Raw genomic sequence first — 9,147 nt, 5'->3', positions numbered from 1 at the left:
TAAAGCATAGAGATATAATCGTATAATATTTAACTTCTATTATATAAGATAGTAAAACCTACTATAAGAGTATAATCATTAATACACAATAGTTTGTTTTATTAGGATGATAAGAGGGCGTGGTTAAGGGGGAATTTATATGGACAAGACGTGACATACAAAACAAGACATCCACGAAAGGAATACCTGCAGGAGGAGGGGGGGAATAAAGAAAGGCAGCGTGCATAACAAGTTTACAATAAGAAACTAATTAAACACTCACAGGGTAATTCATAGAATTTCGCAGAAAAGTGTCGCAAGCGGCTGGCGCAGAGTGTCCGCGTGCGATTGACTGCGCCAGGCACGTGCGCTAAAACCGATTTCCGCGCACAGCGTATTCATGGATTTTAGGCTCCCAAACCAGCCGTGGCGCAGAGTATCGCAGCGACCCTGCAGCAGCGCCAGTAACGCCCCCAAGAACGCCCTCGCGCAAGGAAAAGCCATCAAAATCGCTAAATCATCGCAAAGGGCTGCGCTAACCCTGGACCAGTTTACAGGGCTGCCAAACAAGGAACGCAAAGCGGGTAACGTGCATATCAGGGGTACGCGTGAAGTTATACACGCGATTAGCCAGGGTACGTGTATTACAGGGGTACGCGGGAAGTTTAACACGTGATTGGCCAGGGTACGTGTATTACAGGGGTACGCGGGAAGTGTAACACGCGATTAGCCAGGGTACGTGTATTACAGGGGTACGCGGGAAGTTTAACACGCGATTGGCCAGGGTACGTGTATTACAGGGGTATGCGGGAAGTTTAACACGCGATTGGCCAGGGTACGTGTATTACAGGGGTACGCGGGAAGTTTAACACGCGATTGGCCAGGGTACATGTATTACAGGGGTATGCGGGAAGTTTAACATGCGATTAGCCAGGGTACGTGTATTACAGGGGTACGCGGGAAGTATAACACGCGATTAGCCAGGGTACGTGTATTACAGGGGTACGCAGGAAGTTTAACACGCGATTGGCCAGGGTACGTGTATTACAGGGGTATGCGGGAAGTTTAACACGAGATTGGCCAGGGTACGTGTATTACAGGGGTAGGCGGGAAGTTTCACACGCGATTAGCCAGGGCACGTGTATCACAGGGGTACGCGGGAATTATCACATGCGATTTGGCTGTGTACGTGTATTACAGGGGTACACGGGAAGTTTTACACGCGATTCGGCTGGGTACGTGTATTACAGGGATGCGATTTGGCCAGGTACGTGTATTACAGGGGTGCGCAGGAATTATCACACGCGATTTGGCTGGGTACGTGTATTACAGGGGTGCGTGGGAATCATCACACGCGATTTGGCTGGGTACGTGTATTACAGGGGTGCGTGGGAAGTCACACGCGATTAGGCTGGGTGGGTCCTCACAGGTGTTCCCTGTACACCCTCCACGGCCCCTGCAGGCAGCCTACAAAACAGGGGACTACCCTGCACACCTGCTCATGTCCCCCTGCACCCCCACCCCCCAGCAGTGCAGGGGCAGCCTCCACCAGGCCCCCACTCATGTCTCCCACCACCCCCACCCTCCCGCCACCAGGGGCAGCCTCCACCAGGCCCCCACCCATGTCTCCCACCACCCCCACCCTCCCGCCACCAGGGGCAGCCTCCACCAGGCCCCCACCCATGCCTCCCACCACCCCCAACCCCCAGCAGTGCAGGGGCAGCCTCCACCAGGCCCCCACCCATGCCTCCCACCACCCCCAACCCCCAGCAGTGCAGGGGCAGCCTCCACCAGGCCCCCACCCATGCCTCCCACCACCCCCAACCCCCAGCAGTGCAGGGGCAGCCTCCACCAGGCCCCCACCCATGTCTCCCACCACCCCCACCCCCCCGCCACCAGGGGCACCCTCCACCAGGCCCCCACCCATGTCTCCCACCACCCCCAACCCCCAGCAGTGCACGGGCAGCCTCCACCAGGCCCCACCCATGTCTCCCACCACCCCCACCCCCCCGCCACCAGGGGCAGCCTCCACCAGGCCCCCACCCATGTCTCCCACCACCCCCACCCCCCCGCCACCAGGGGCACCCTCCACCAGGCCCCCACTCATGTCTCCCACCACCCCCACCAGTGCAGGGGCACCCTCCACCAGGCCCCCACCCATGTCTCCCAACACCCCCACCCACCAGCACTGTGGGGCACGTGGGCAGCAGGCAGTCAGGCAGCAGCAGATGGCAGGTGGGAGCGTGCTCAGGGCTCTGGGGGGCAGTAATTTGGCCTCCTGGCCAGGAGCGTGGTCTCTCGTGTGTGAACGCGTGGACAGCCTGATAGGGAGTGAAATCCCACACGTCAGCAAAGGCCCTTAGCGCGTAAACCCGTCAACAGCATATGCGCGCCTATAGTCACCTGCACGTGCAGGAAATTGTTGCGTGACACGTCCCAGTGTCAAAGCGTGTGATTGGTGAAAATGGATCTACACGCAGAAGTGACAAAGCGTGTGATTGGTGAAAATGTATCTACACGCAGGAGTGACAAAGCGTGTGATTGGTGAACGTACACGCCGCGTAAGTGACGCTGTACGTGTGGGCCTGTATATAAGGTACATGTAGAACACCATTTCCTTGTACGTGCTTTTCGTGGAGAGCGAGTGGGTGAATTCTGTACTTCTTGTCGTTTCACACGCGATTTACTTCACGGCTTTCCAGTTCGTATTCCCTGTTACCTCTGACAGCTTTTTCTCTTTTTTCTCTTTTACTGGTTTACCTGGGCCTGTTCCCTCAAACAGTGTCCCCTTCTACTGTTGTCCTGTCTTCTCAGACAGCGTACACATCTTCTTTTGGCGGGGGTTTAGCCAGCCAAACGCGCTCATTTTTCACGCTCTTCTACCTGGCAGACGGTGAGTCACGCACGTATCCAACTTCTGTGCTTGCCCCGTGTGTAGCCTACCCCTTCAGAGGTCATTCTAGGCTGCGTGTGACACGCATACGTTCATTCTTGTGTTACTGGGTGCCACAGCGTAATGCAGGTTTTTCTTTCTGCACACGTGGTCTAGGAGGGGTTGCGTGCACGTCATCTCCCTTTTTTGGGCCTCCTGTGCGTTGCGTGACCCGTCATCTTTCCCCAGGGGTTACAATCAGCCGTGCTAGAGCACTAGGGTACAATTACCATCTGGTACCCAACCCCTTTGACCCCCAATTGCCCAGGACAATTGTCTACAGCCACTCCCATACGCACATTAATATCAGTGCCATGGCTGGGAGGCGAGGATTCCGTAAGGGTGGCAAAGGTGGAAGAGCCACAAGTGGTGGCCGTGGTGGATCCGGTAGGGGACGTGGTCGTAACTTGCAGGGTGAGCCTGTCCCCCCATGTGTGGAGGACCAGTCAAGGGCACCCATCATCCCCCCCCCTCCCGTTGAGGCTGAAGTGGCTGACACCATCCATGCTCAGCCCTTGTTGGACCAGCCCATTGTGGCACCAGACCTGGCTGACTCCATGGCTGACTTCCAGGTCAGCAGGGCTACGACACGTGCGCTGGTGCACGTTGATGCCATCATGCCACGTGGATCTGGGGCAGCAAGGTCATCTGCTGCACCAAGGAGGCAGGGCGGAGAGGCTGCAGGGGCAGCTGCGGCTCCATCCACCCCAGCCCTCACACACCCAGCCAGGACAGTGTCGGTCCTAGTCCATGCTGCTGACATTCCCCCTGACACCATCACACTAGAGCCAATGCCTGCACCAACTCCCATGCTGAGTGTGCAATCCCACACTCCTGATACAGAGTCCACCAGGGCTCCTGCCCCTAGTGTCCAGAGCGGCGCAGGACACTCAGGATCACCACCACCTTCCAAGCGGAAGAGGAAGAGTGCTCGTCCGGCACAGGCTGATGCCCCAGACACGGCTACACAGTCCGGCCCGTCCAGGAAGCCCAGCTTCACGGATGATGAACTGAATGCACTTGTCGAGTATGTGTCCGGACATGACAACGAGATGGTCATTGTTGCAGGATCCAAGACCACACCTGCACAACGCCAGGCACACTGGCAGACCGTTGCGGACATCGTAAGTGCCCTTGGAATCGTGAGGCGCACAGCCAATGATTGCTATAAGCGCTGGAATGACCTAAAGCGCAGGGCAAAGAGTAAGCTGGCCTCAAGTCATGCCGCAACTCTAGTGACTGGAGGTGGGTCTCCAGTAGTAGACATGGAACTCACTCCACATGAGTCAGTCGCTGGGACCTACGTCACGGAGGAACAGATCCAAGGCGTGGGAGATCTGGCTGATTACGAGGCATTGTCCGGTGAGTGCACATGCATGTGTGTGTCATCCATGTGCATGGTGTGTGTGTGAGGGCTTCTGTTCGGGTGCCAGGTGAGAGTGTGTGCACCTGAGTCGTATGGGTCAGCCATGTGCTTCATGCAATCCTTCCTGCGCAGCTGCATTTGGCCATAGCAGTATCCCTTCTGCCAACAGTAGACATCTAGCACAACTGCACGCCAGTTGCCCTTGAAGTGTCACCTTGACACAACATATTTGCTTATTTTTCACTGTTCATTCAGTCAGTTTGTTTGCATTCCACCACTTTCACTAGGCATGTCGCTGTCCACTAGTCACATGTCTGACATGGGTATGGTAAAGTGGAGTGACTTTGTTACCTGGATATCATTTGTACACACATGTCCCTGTGCAATTGGACCATTTCAGACTGGCAGCTCCAGGTGAAAAATCTGACCTGTTAGAATTAGAAAAGAAATTACATGCGGGAACTGGACTGAATGAATAGGTGCTGCCCTCCTCTCCATCTTCACTCAATAGCAATGGTACATGCCATCTGTGTGATGGCATGTGTGTTTCACCTGGCAATCACAGGCCAATGTGTGATGCCACTGCCAGGCAGCATGCAGAAAATGTGTTCATCTTCCATCTTGGTGTCATCAGTGTGTGCCATTTGCCTGCACTTCATACGCAGTGAGGGTGCATGCATGGGAGGGTTTTAGTCATGTGGGACATGTGTCAATCAAGTACTGGTTCTCTTGCTTCTCAGCCCTCAATGTGTGCCATGGTGCTAATGCCTGTTTCCATTTCTTTGTTTTCATGTCTTTGCAGGGGAAGACGCACCTGATACTGCTGGGGTTGTGGAGATGGTGCAGACCCAGGAGGTGTCCCAGGGCCGACCAACCACCAGTGAGGGACGTGGTGTGGTGGTGGGGGAGAACCCACAAGTGCTGCAGGTCGTGCTCTCAAGGGGTGTCTCTGGCTGCACCTCCCCCGAGCTGTACTCAGGTGTTGATTCGGATGAGACCTACGTGCCGTCGCAGGTGAGTGTTCCAGGGAGGGATTCTGTTCTGTCTCTCCCACCTGCACCAGGGTCAGTACCCTCCATGGGGATGTCAGTGTTGGCAGCTACGCCTTCGGTGGTTACGGATGCAGGGTCACACTCCGCGACATCTGATCCTGTTCCTGGGCCAGCAGATCAGAGGGGGAATGCAGTCCTGCAGCATCAGGCAGTGCCGGCACAGCAAGGCGCAGTTCGCCTTGCCCCAGACAGGTGTGGTGCCCGCCGACGTGGTGGCCGTACGCCACCCGGCAATACCGCATGGGAGCAATCCATTTACGGTATGGCTACCCAACAGGCTGCATCATCCGAGATGATGGCTCAGGCCATGGATAGGGTGGCCACTTCCATTGTCCCCCCAGAAAGGCTGATGGAGCGACTAGAGCAGGCAACCGACTCCATCTGCCAGTCACACAGGGAGGACATGTTGGGGTCCAACAGGGACAGGCGGGCGGCACTGGCGACTCTGCAGGAGGCCATCTCCATTGAGTCCCAGGGCCACAGGGAAGCCCTGAGGCAGGAGCTCCTACACCTCAGGACGACTCTTGTTGAGCTTGAGGCTTCAACACACCAAAGGACAGAACAGCAGCTGGAGCGTCTCACCCGTACGCTCTCAGCTGAGATGCAGGCAACGAGGGCGGAGGTCCGGGCATCCCGTGAGTTGTTGCATGGGGACCTCCGCACACTCATCCTCCAGAACCAGACCTACCACACCCGCATGCTTGCAGCCATGGAGGAGCAGACTAGGGCCTTGCGTGGGCTGCCTCCCATAGTGCAACCACCTCCGGATGCAGCTGCACAGGGTGATAATAGCGACAGCAGTGATACTCCCACAATAGGGTAGCCGTGTGGGCCATGAGCCCATGGAGGTGTTTTACCTTCCCAGGATCCACGCAGGTGGGTTCTGGTGTGCATCCTGTCCTCGGACCTCCTGGGTGGCCTCCCCAACCCCCCCGGGCCCATCAATGGCCATTTTTGATTGTTTCTTATTTTCATTTTTATTTTGATTTCTTTTATTCCCAATTTTTTTGGGACGATGTGTTGGCTTCAATCTGTTGGCTTCAATCTGTTGGCTCCGATCTGTTGGCTCCGATCTGTTGGCTCCGATCTGTTGGCTCCGATCTGTTGGCTCCGATCTGTTGGCTTCGATGTGTTGGCTTCGATCTGTTGGCTTCGATCTGTTGGCTCCGATCTGTTGGCTCCGATCTGTTGGCTTCGATGTGTTGGCTTCGATCTGTTGGCTTCGATCTGTTGGCTTCGATCTGTTGGCTTCCGTGGTTCCTGTGGGCATACGCTGCATTGTGGCTGGGCACATGCAGGCTTGTAATGTATTTGGTTCAGATGCTTGGGTTTGAGTCACACACACCCCTCCTGCTTCCCGTTTCCATGGGCTTGCAAAGGGTGTGCCCAAGTGACAGTGAATTACACAGTGACGTTGGACTCCCATGAGCTGTGTGGCCAGTCTGTAGTCAATACTGTGTATACATTCATAGTGCATATTGCTGTTGTGTTGTACACTGCATGTTGCATTGATGTGTAACTCTTCTTCTGTGTCTACCTCCCAATTTGCAGGTCCCTTCCTCAAGTCCACACAAGGACCTCTAGTCTGGAGATGGGGACCATGTTGGCAGCAGTGCACCTACAACTCTACATGGCGCCAACACTGCACAGTTGGTAGTGGTGGGAGTGCAGGCATTTCCAGGTGGTGAGACTACTAATATGTAACATTTGTGATGTCATGTTAATGGTACTACGTGCTCAAGTATGTTGTTGGTCCGGCATTGCTGTGAGCATATCAGGTGTTGCAGGTTTCTAATAGTGCCACTGTACATAGTGAGAGTGATGTCATGTTGTGGGGATTACTTTGTTTACCTGCAATTAGCATGACATGGCACGGTGTGTCGTGTGGCAGTGCTGGGGTTGGGTTGGCTGACATGGCACTGTCCTCTCGTTGCATTTTGCAAGTGGGTATTCATTTTAGCTGCTTCAATGTGTAACTTCACAAAACTGCATTGGTGGTGTCTGTGTGGGTAGGGATGCACACATTGTGACACTTCCAGGTGAACAATCTCAGGCTGACATGGTATTCCCGGTTCATTCTCCAGACATTCATGATCAGTGTCAGGTTGAGTCATCATTGATTGTCAGATGGAATGTGCCAGGGCAGTGTGCACTCCACAGGGGTGTGATTTCTATGTGAAGTAATTAGCCACTAGCTGTGTACGGGCTGCCTCCCCCCGTGCCCTTTCCCCTCCCATGCGCAGTGGCTGTGCATGTGGTTGGGGATGTGGGGCCACCACCATGTCCACGGCCAGGCCCCGGCGTGTTGCAACGTTGTGCAGGACACATGCTGCCACTATGATCCTGCACACTACTGGGGGAGCGTATAACAGCTGCCCGCCAGAACGGTCAAGGGAGCGAAAGCGTGACTTTAGCACTCCGAATGTGCGCTCCACTATGCCCCTGGTTGTAATGTGGGCTGTGTTATATCTTACCTGGGGTGGCGTGGTGGGGTTCCGAATTGGCGTCATCATGTGGGGGCTGAGAGGGTAGGCACTGTCCCCTGTGGAGGTGGGGATTGGTATCATTGGTGAGGTTGTGACCTTGCTCAGTATCCAACATGCATGCATGTGCAGTGGCATACATACTCACCAAGCAGCCATGTATCGCCATGCCGCCCAGCTTCTAGGTCCCGGCTTAGGGTGGACATTCGGTAAATGAAGCTGTCGTGGGTGGAGCCGGGATAGTTGGCAAATACTGAGGTGATGATTCCCTTGGCATTACATGCTACCTGCACGTTGATGGAAGGCCAGTGCTTGCGGTTCCTATAGATGTGCTCAGATGCCCTGGGGGGACGTAGAGCCACATGGGTGCAGTCGATGGCACCTAGCACTTTGGGGAATCGTGCCACTGCGTAAAAATCCAGGGCGGCAGCATGCAATTCTGCAGGTGTTCTGGGCAGGTATATGTGCCAGCGGACTGATGGGCGTGCAGTCATGATGTTCAAGAGTACATTGAGGACCTTCTCCAGGGGGCTGAGTGCTTGGGAGCACAGGGTGGGTGATGTGAGGTCATCCTCCCACTCACTCACCAGGTCCAGTATGATGTGTGGTGGAAACCTGTACCTCCCATACACCTGGTCATCAGGCATCCCGAAAAGGCTGGTTCTGGGTGTGAATATTCTGGCCCTGACTATCCTCCTCCTCCTCCTTTGGTAGCCCACTGCCACTGCTGCTAGGAACGGTATGTTCATCCTGGCGTCTGAGCTTGTAATTGTTAAAGTCCGCAATTTTATGCTTTGCGCGTGTTCTAGGCGAGCGTGTGACCCGCGCACCCCTGGAATCCAGTTCCCAGTCCAATAGCGTGTGGAAATTCACACGCACCACGGGATACAGCGTGTGACCCGCGCACCCCTGGAATCCAGTTCCCAGTCCAATAGCATGTGGAAATTCACACGCACCACGGGATACAGCGTGTGACCCGCGCACCCCTGGAATCCAGTTCCCAGTCCAATAGCATGTGGAAATTCACACGCACCACGGGATACAGCGTGTGACCCGCGCACCCCTGGAATCCAGTTCCCAGTCCAATAGCGTGTGGAAATTCACACGCACCACGGGATACAGCGTGTGACCCGCGCACCCCTGGAATCCAGTTCCCAGTCCAATAGCGTATGGGAATTTACACGCACCACGGGATACAGGTTCGCTGACGTACTTGCGTGTGTAAGTGGCCACGCACCCATTAAATACACGTACATAGGCCAATCACGCGATGACACTCTGACGTGCAGTATTTCCACGTGTGTTCCGTCATCACGTGCTGAGTGGGGAACGCCC

This window comes from Ambystoma mexicanum, chromosome 9 (genome assembly GCF_040938575.1).
Source record: "Ambystoma mexicanum isolate Mex_15411 chromosome 9, UKY_AmexF1_1, whole genome shotgun sequence".
NCBI classification, from domain to species: domain Eukaryota; kingdom Metazoa; phylum Chordata; class Amphibia; order Caudata; family Ambystomatidae; genus Ambystoma; species Ambystoma mexicanum.
Note: the sequence above shows the minus strand (reverse complement) of the source record.